General features: G+C 33.3%; 1 non-coding gene across 1 annotated transcript; it reads right to left on the bottom strand.

Moving 5' to 3' along the window:
• Positions 1–9399: 9399 nt before the first annotated feature.
• Positions 9400–9616, bottom strand: LOC137402993 (small nucleolar RNA U3). Its single transcript, XR_010979541.1, has one exon. It is a non-coding gene; the product is annotated as a small nucleolar RNA U3 (small nucleolar RNA).
• Between the last annotated feature and the right edge of the window lie 667 nt (positions 9617–10283).

Raw genomic sequence — 10283 nt, 5'->3', positions numbered from 1 at the left:
CTACATTGTATGTCATATTTCTTTTATAATTATGACTATCATTGCCATTCATCTCAGCTGAACATCATGAAATTTAAATTGCTTTACCTTGCTGAAAATGCAACAGAATTATCACAAATAAACAGTTATTGATGGGTGAATAACCTCAAGATTCAACCATTGCCGCTGTGAATCTACGGTGACAAATAATTGGAATAGAAAGCTTTCTAAGTTCTCAGTTAGGCAATGTGTCTTTAGTATGGAGTGCCATTTGTAAAATTTTGTGATATTCACACTATAAAAACATTTTTAGTATATCAGTTTACATGTTTAATATGTGAAGATTCATGTTTAGTATGCTAACTTACATATTTAGTATGCCAACTTACATGTTTAGTATTTGAAGATTCGTGTTTAGTATGTCAGTTCACATGTTTTATATGGCAAGGTTCATGTTTAGTATGCTAATTTACATGTTTAGTATGTGAAGATTGTTGTTTAGTATGTCAAAATTCATGTTTGGTATGCTAACTTTAATGTTTTGTATTGCGAAACGCGCATGTTCGCTATTCCGTTGCGATCCTGTTTGATATGCCAATACACATGTTTGTTATTCAACTTTTATTTTATATGCGATCTCCTTTTTATTACATTTCGATGAAATGCTCCTAAGTCAATCGCGCCCTTTTTTACACGTAGCCCGCGGCCCATCGCTAAATAGTTGGCAGACTTGGAGAATTTCGATCGATGACCCTGGAGAGCGAAGACACTATAGCGAGATTTCCTCACCGCGTGCATCCGAAGCTAGCTTTGCCACATTCGTTCGTTTAATAGAAAATTCTTTCAAATTCAAGTTACTTGGACTTTGAAAAAAAGGTAAGGCAAGATTCTAATAAAACTCAACTTTCTATATCTGATTTTCTTTACCTCAGCAAGTGAGTATTGTAGGTTGCTGTTCTGTTTTGTAGTAACAACGACGTGGATTTCTTCATCGGCCTTTTTATTTCTTATATATTGAGGAAGTTATCCGTCGACTTACTGAGTTACGACTACTGACTGCTTACGCTAAATAGTTTGCCAACTATTTAGCGATGGGCCGCGGGCTACGTGTAAAAAGGGCGCGATTGACTTAGGAGCATTTCTTCGAAATGTAATAAAAAGGAGATCGCATATAAAATAAAAGTTGAATAACAAACATGTGTATTGGCATATCAAACAGGATCGCAACGGAATAGCGAACATGCGCGTTTCGCAATACAAAACATTAAAGTTAGCATACCAAACATGAATTTTGACATACTAAACAACAATTTTCACATACTAAACATGTAAATTAGCAAACTAAACATGAACCTTGCCATATAAAACATGTGAACTGACATACTAAACACGAATCTTCAAATACTAAACATGTAAGTTGGCATACTAAATATGTAAGTTAGCATACTAAACATGAATCTTCACATATTAAACATGTAAACTGATATACTAAAAATGTTTTTATAGTGTGAATATCACAAAATTTTACAAATGGCACTCCATACTTTAGCACAGCAATCATCTCTGTTTTAACAATTTGGCGGAAAGCAAGTGTTTCGGCTTCATGATAAAAATTCCCAAAAAATTTTTGTATTCATACCAATAAAGCATAATTGTGTATATGATTTGTGATCTAGGGGTTAAAAGTTCTAAGCTGTGGCAGAAAATTGGATTTGTCCTCTCACGATTTTAGGATGAATCCCAAACATTTGGGATTATATAGACCTTATTAAAATCCTTTAAATAGTCTAGAAGTTTTCTTTATAGCAACTGCTTTGAACTCTGGTTAACACAATATAGCCTGTGCTACCACAATTAAGTCATTTTTTGCGCTTAGCATGCGTGTGTATCTGAGCCCGTCTACAATAGTTAAAATCCATAAAACTATTCACGATAACCAAAATGACTACTAGCTTAAATACAAACTTCATTATGATGTTGGTATTGACCGGTTGAGCAGTAGAAAAGATTTTAGGTTAACCCACTCAGGACTGTTCCCGAATACCTCGAGAAGAGTTGTGCTCTCCAGGGCCCATTCCCGAAGTACTCGGGTTAAACTTTGATTTGCTCTATTGCTTAGCTGTTTAGGTACATCGGTTTTATTCATTCACCAAACGAAGTTTAAGAGTCTGGGCATCATTTTGATACCAAATATGTGATTGGACAAGAAAGTTTTAACTAACAAATTATGTGATAGATATCAACTGTTTTGGAAATTTGATGATCGCCATTTTGGAAAAGGTTTATCCGAACGATGGCAAAATTTTTAAGTGAATTAGATGCGGTTATCAGCTCAGGGGAAGAAAATAGCAACAAAAGTAATGTTCAAGAAGAAAATGAGAATTTTCTGATGGAAGAAGGTAAGTTTTATGTGACTATTTATAGAATTTTACCGAAAAAAAAAACGATAAAAAGCCGAAATCTTTCTTGTGAATTTCTAACAAACTTTATTCTAACAGTGTAAGATATGGATTTTTTTCATGATACACATGATTATAACATTTTCAATCCAATAAAATTTAGATCTTTTTGCAGCATGAACTCATCACTCTATTACCCCATGATAAACAATAGTTTTATGATTTCCTTGTAGAACTACAAGATAATAAAAATTTCTTATTTCATTTATATCCAATTGTTCAACCCACAATTAGTCAAGCATATAGTTCTCAACCTCAACATCTACTATAAACTAGCCCCAACCACTAGGCTCTAATATTGGTCGATAGGGGACACTTACCACAGTAATCATCTTCATGACTTTTTGTGTTTATATTTACAGTATCAAAAAATATTTGCAATTTGTATTACCAATTGTTAGCTGCAGTAGACTACTTATTTTCAATTTGTTATCAGGTATTTACCCTGAAAAGCTACTAAAGCACAATTTTTTCTAGGCTGTACAAGAAGTTTGAAAGCAAATAGGTTGCTTACTACCGATCATATTTGCTACATGTAGGTGAAGACAGTCAAGGGCTTGTGAGTGATGATGCCATTGTTGATGAGCCTAGGGCTTCAACACCAATAGCTGATGAATACTGCATCAACTAACTTATAATGGCAGCAAATATGCATGTGTAGTTGGCATCAAATAACTCTCACAGTGTCATAATTTTTTAATGAACACACCCTTATTATACATGTATATACTGTTTCGTTTTCATGCATATTCATTTTTACTGTATTTTTTACAATATATTTTACTGTATTTTTACACCTATTTTTTTGCTAGTAATTGATTGTCTGTTAGCTGGTAACTTGAGTATTTTTTATGCATAATATATTCATAATAACCTCTGCAATGCATTTCAATATAAATTAACAAATTGTTTGATTATATAATTGATAAAACTGTCAGTGACGTAGTGTTGGTTAGAAGCTAGTAACACCTGTTCTATTGCTCGGAATTGAGAAATCCTTTTTTTTATTTGCTGCTGATAAAGTTTGCTATCAATCTAACATAAGTCCAACAATGTCAGTATCAAAAAACTGCTTGTGAGCTGCTACGAAACATGAAAAACAATTTTGATAAAAAAAAAGTTCACAGAATTATTAGAAATTGTGGTCAGTACAATTCGTAAAGGTGCACAAAAATTTATATCACATTGTAGCCTGGAATGTCTTTGTTAAGCTGCAAAAAACAAATCAAGATTATTTTGAAAAGAACTCTAGTTATACTCAATTTTGTGTAGCTCTATTTTAATTGTAAGGCTAGTGAAAAATTAATTGGGCTGGGGGAGCAGTCAACCAATAACTAATTAGTCCTGAATGGGTTAAAAGGCACTAAACATAATCTTGAAAACCCAAACCGAAATTAAATGAATGAAAGCGACAGAAGGTACCGGCAGCACAGAAACTGATGATACAAAAATAGATTTGTTTTCATATTATTGGCTTGAAATGTCTTTAAATTTAAAGGCATATATTTTAGTTCACGCAATTACAAACCTTGATCATATATTTCACTTGCTCTTGGATATTTATTTTTAACGTTTGACAGATTATCATTATTTACATATACATGTACATAATAAATGTACAAATTTGTTACATACCAGTTAGTGAACCCTAAACTGGGCTCCCAATCGGTAGAGGCTCATAACTCAACTCGTATTGTATGTAAAAAGTGATTTTTTTTCTGCAAACGGTAATCAGTCTGATGAAATTTTGTTCAGAATTGTTGAATTGAAATATTAAAATAGAAAATACATTCAAATTCATCTACTCAAAAAGAGCTTATCTTCTGCCCCTCCCTAAAAGTCCAAATAATTGCAACTCAGATTATAACAGCTAGCAAAATATATCAGCTTGTAGATAAACTTCTCGTCATATCAATGCACGTTTATGAAAAGTTTTATGGTACAAATTGTGCTGCTAAATAGACTTGTCTTTCAGCGCAATCGTTACCGCGCGCGCTCAGTTCTGACATCATTGGAAACATACGGTGGGCAAAAAATGCTTAGGGAAATCAGGCCCCCCCAACTCGGCTGAAGAAAATCCTGCTGTGTAGCATGAAAAGGCTGCACATGTTGACATCCTTACCAAAAAGCCTCTCGCTGTGTAACTTACTTTTCAGGGCATTGGCTGTCAAGGGTGCAGTGGTTAACACAGAGGCCTTCTGTGCATTGTTTAGTTGAGCCGCAGTAGCTGTTAGGACCAGCGCAAAGAGTGCTGCAGAAACCAGTTGTGCATGTTCTAGTTCCCGTACAGTCATAGTCACTCTGTAATAGGTCCAAGGAGAAAAACTTCTGCTTACGCTAGTACAACTTTCAAAAATAACTAATGGTTGAAAAAAATTTTTCACAGCAAGTTCCTGATTGCTTTAAGCGAATGTCTAGCTAACATGATCACTTAAAATTCTATAACCATTTTTGGCCAATATTATTAATATAACAACTACTAACTGTTATTAACTCATTCGCACCCAGGCGCGAGTTAACTCGCATATTTATAACGTTGCTATGCACCCAACACGAGTTAACTCGCGTCTGAAATTTACCAACTCCTTGCATCGTTATTTTTAAACTATAAAATAATATTTTTGATTAGTTGGAAAGAAAAATTTCTGGCCAATCAGACAAACTTTAAAATTTGCCTTTATGACGTCTTCAGCGAAAGTTATAACCAAATTAGTACACCCATCTCAGTTTCTACCACAACCGGAAATCATCATGTTTTTTCATGATGTTTTATTTGAGTTATATTGGCATATAGATTTGCTATGATTTTGTTTGAAGGATGATGCTCGTGAGTAAAAGTTTGAAGTTAGAGTTTCATGATTTTCATGTTCATGACTAACTGCATATGTATAAATAATAATCATAAATATGTATTGTCTGTAATAAATGAGTAATTTCAATTAAACTTTGTATATTTTGTAATTTTTATGATGCAAATCTAACTTTGTTTCAGCAAATGACAATTTTTTCAAAATTGGAAATTTCCTGCAACTACTTACTTTGAGGCACGGATCTACATAAAAGGGATACAAGGTGTCTATATGAATGTAATATATTTTGAAAGAAGAGACTTGGTTGGTTCTTTTGAAATTTGATTGAATAAATTATCTCAAGTCTGTCTCCTGTAATAGTAGTTTGAGTTACAACAATTTTCTGAAAAATTAGCGGTATCTGGGGCTAATCGCCTAGAAATTCGTCGGGTGCGAACGAGTTAATATAACAACTACTAACTGTTATTAATATAACGACTATTAAATATTATGAATATAACAATTATCATATTTTGAAAATGATAAAACCTTCACTAAATTTCATAACCGAATTGAACAACTTTGAGTAACAACCATGAGTTGGCACTAGGAAAGAGAGGTACTAATATTGTATGATGTTAAACATTGCAATAGAGTCGTAGGTAAAACGGGAATGAGTATAACTGAAGCTATAACTACGGCTAAAATAAATTGGGTAAATTTTTAGGTAGCGTTACATCATCAATGAAAGGTCACATGCAGCTGTGGTTGTTAGATGTGACCTTTCTACTTGTGTAGAATTCAAAAACCATATTCTTTAGGTATCACGTATGGTTAAAATGTGGCACTTATGCATATTTTTTCATTTAAAAAATGAAAATAAATAAAGTTGCAATATATTAAAACCTTTAATGATAAAGCAATATAGACAATAGGATAGATGATTCAATCTAAAAGGACTGAATAAAATTTACAAAAAGCAAACGCTATGGAAGGCCAAAATATATAATCCTTTTAAAACCACAAAATCTCCAGCTGCAAAGTGTTATCTCATTAATTTCCTAGCTAGTTTACCACCTCCGTGTTAGTCCAAGTTGCATTTTCAGCGAAGACTTCTAAGATCAGTATCAAAAACCTAAATACCCTTGGACACTTATGTATTCGCCTCATCTAACTTTCGCGTTTTTGCGGAGTCATCCTCTCGCGAAAATTTCATGCGCAAAACTAAACTATCATAACGAACGAGCGAAAACGCAAAATTAAATAGCTTTGTCATTGATAGTCCAAGAAACAAATCGCAGCAAGCGATCAAATTGCATTATCAACCATGCCCACACCATTCTACCTGCGGTTCACAATTACAAACTAGTCCCAAATTGAATTTTTTTTCTTATCGGTGAACTGAACCTGAGGAATCTAATTATGTTTGTTCCATTGCATTTATTTTTTCATCACTGTATTTTCGCACTCATCAGAGCTGCGAAATTAAGTTGCAATAAAATTTTAATCTGTATGCTACTCACGAAACTAAATACTAACGAAATATAAGTGTCTTAGGGTAACCAAAGTACATGATTGAATAATGGTACATTGCTATCGATAAAACCATACAGCAATTTTTGTAATACCGCTCACAAAATGTGCAGAGTGCTTGCTCAAACTCAATTATTTCCACTGACACAGAAATAGTTCTCACTTAGTTCATTTCTCTAATTAAAGGTGAATAAAACAAAACATTGCTTTCTTCCAACGGTTCTACCTGACAACTCTCTACACACAGGCCAAAGGCGCAGGTAGAATTAACGCCCGGGCATGGCTGCTTGTAACAGTTGAGCAAACAGATACCAGCAAGACAAGACCTTCCTGTGTTACACAACTTTCGGTGATCCTCAGTGCAGTAATAAGCACAAAGGCCTGTTTGACAGAGCTCATCACATTCATCATCTGTAATATAGTTATTTGACTTTCTGTTTATTTAACGTGTTTGGGTTCAGTTAGCTTTAGTATAATAGATGTGAAGTCAGCATGTGTAACAACAAATAACTATACAATATTACAGCTCTTATCTCCCATCGTAGCAAATAGACATATATTAATAGAAGTCATTATAAAACAATCTAGTTATGAAGAACTGAAAGCTCAGTGCAAAAACACAGATATATTTGAAAACTTTTTATAAAAACTAAAAAAGATCATAATTCTTTTAAAATGAGAAATCAACTATAATAACTTGCATAGAGATTTTATACTCAATATCAAAACGTTTTCACAGCAAGTTTTTCATACACCGCTAGTTCGGTTGAACCACCGGTGGGATCACTACAGTGTATTACTCAGTCTGTTGCAAAAATTATGAAAGCTGGATCACTATTAGTCACTGTTAGATCATATTAGTCACTGTATTAGTTTTATTCTGGCGTCTCACATTTCATATATGAATTGAGACACTATAATCCAACATATTACATAAAACCTCCCACACAACTTAATAAATAACAACAATAACTTGAATAAAATTCAGACTAACACAATGACTGAGACACCACAATAGCATGCTAGACAATAACTACGCATAACAATAACTAGAATGCTTTATACAACAACTAAAATGGTTTTATGACTGACATGTTAAACAATGACTAACATATTCTACCATGTTTAACGTGTTAAAATGAATTACAGCTATGCAATAACCAACATACCTCAATTACCGACATGTTAAACAATGACTAACATATTCTACCATGTTTAACGTGTTAAAATGAATTACAGCTATACAATAACCAACATACCTCAATTACCGACATGTTATACAATGACTAACATATTCTACCATGTTTAACGTGTTAAAATGAATTACAGCTATACAATAACCAACATACCTCAATTACCGACATGTTATACAATGACTAACATATTCTACCATGTTTAACGTGTTAAAATGAATTACAGCTATACAATAACCAACATACCTCAATTACCGACGTGTTATAAAATGACTAACATATTCTACCATGTTTAACGTGTTAAAATGAATTACAGCTATACAATAACCAACATACCTCAATTACCGACATGTTATACAATGAATTAGTTGGTACAATATAAAATGCTACAATGGTTAAGGCTGGTTCACACTGTATCGCCGCATAACAGAGTTGTCCTTTTGAGATTCATTTATGACTATATGTGTCATGATCACAGAAACCATGGTTAAGTCGAGATTATAAGATATAGAGTTATCTACACTAGCAAAATGAAAAAATCCTCATAGTTATTTTGCAAAAAAAATTTTGATTTTAGCTTAATTACAGCAGATTTTACGGTCAATAAACTGAATGCATGTTTACCATTAGTGCGAAAACATACAGTGTAGTTCCGAGAAAACTGGTGTTAAAGTCAGAGAAATGGAAACCAATGCACAATTTTGTTTACATTTCAAAACGTCATAGCAACCAATATTAAGAGGTTGTGATAGTTATCTAGATTTCTGTCTTTATATTCAGCCCATTATGCTGATTTTACAAATTTAAACAGATTTTAGCTGGTTGTCATAGAATTAGCTGTATATCTATAAGAAAATGTATTACTTAATTTTACAGATATTAAAAACGGCTTGGCAGTGCCGCGATATTGAGCAAGGCCGTAGTATGATCAACAACATCTTTAGAAACAATAATAACAGTAACATATTGCACACCATCGGTCACTATATACTTCGATCTTGTAAATTCGAATAATTATTCTTATTATTAAATATTGTAATATTTTTATAAGAATTGTTAGGAATATATCATGGTCATTCCCTTGACTTTCACTGCTTTTGACATCAGTTGGAATACCAAAGTACTCATTGTAAGTCTCCAAAATGTCAGAATTATCTTTCAAATCGGTAAAAAAGAAACGATCAAGTCTTTCGCACGCCATTTTTTAGTACTTCCTGTTTAGCATAGCAACTGCAACTAGTAATACTATCAAAACAACCTAACAGATAAGCAGTGGTAATTTTCTTTTGAATCATATTGGTTTTAGCCATCTTGTAAAACCACTCAGAATATGCTAAGTCAGTCTACTGACATCGTTAAGTGTCAGTAAGTATATATGTAAGGTTGCATAAAAATAATTGTATGCTGCGTGTAATTAATGCCATGTTTATATTAATTTGTTGTAAAACCACTCAGAATATGCTAGTTCCATCCTCCAACATAAAAGCTAGAGAAATGATCTTCAATAGCAGTGAGCAGTCAATACAGTGAATGACACTCAAAGCTCTCTTCACGCTCAGGAACTAGCATTCTTCCTCCTCATCGTGGTTTGGGTCAGGACACAACATGATGTTGAGATCCTTGCGATTCATACTACAGAAATGATCCCTAAGAGTATGATCTTGCCATTCAATTGATGGATCAAATAGTATTTATTAAAATTAACCAGTTCATTCCAGTGCTAAAATTGGTAGCAGCACAACTGTGATGTCATAATGTTGTGTTAGCAAAACACACAATTAAGACATACTTAAAGAGATAATACCTAAGTAGTTGAATATCATTACTTTAAAATTAATAAGGCAAAAACTAAGTAAATAAAAAGCAAGGGAGACAAATCATTACGTTTTTAAGGGTTTTTCTCCGATGTTTAAAGATATTTATTATCTAAACTGACTTCAGATTCAAAAAGATCACTCTTTGATTGGTCCAGAGGCATGTGTTACAAAAATCGTTACCAATATTATAAATTCAGTTAGTGTAACTTTAAAGTCGGATAACTCAACTCCGTGATTTGCGACTTAACTATGGTTTCTGTGACCGTGACCCATATGCATCGTAAGTCGATGGCATCAACGAAGCAACACGGATAAAGAATATATAGGCAGTGCAGATGGAAAGTTTGCAGCTGGCACACTTTTCTGGCTGAACATCGATGCCAGCCTGTACAATGTGCACCATTACGACAATGCTGATTCGCAGTCACGGATAAATTTATGTATTTATTTATGTTTGTGCTAGTCACTGCGAGACTTGTATTTAATTCGAGCACGCGGTAAGAAGAAGTTTTA

The sequence above is a fragment of the Watersipora subatra genome, chromosome 8 (genome assembly GCF_963576615.1).
Source record: "Watersipora subatra chromosome 8, tzWatSuba1.1, whole genome shotgun sequence".
Lineage (NCBI taxonomy): Eukaryota > Metazoa > Bryozoa > Gymnolaemata > Cheilostomatida > Watersiporidae > Watersipora > Watersipora subatra.
Note: the sequence above shows the minus strand (reverse complement) of the source record. Positions and strands in the feature narration are given on the sequence as shown.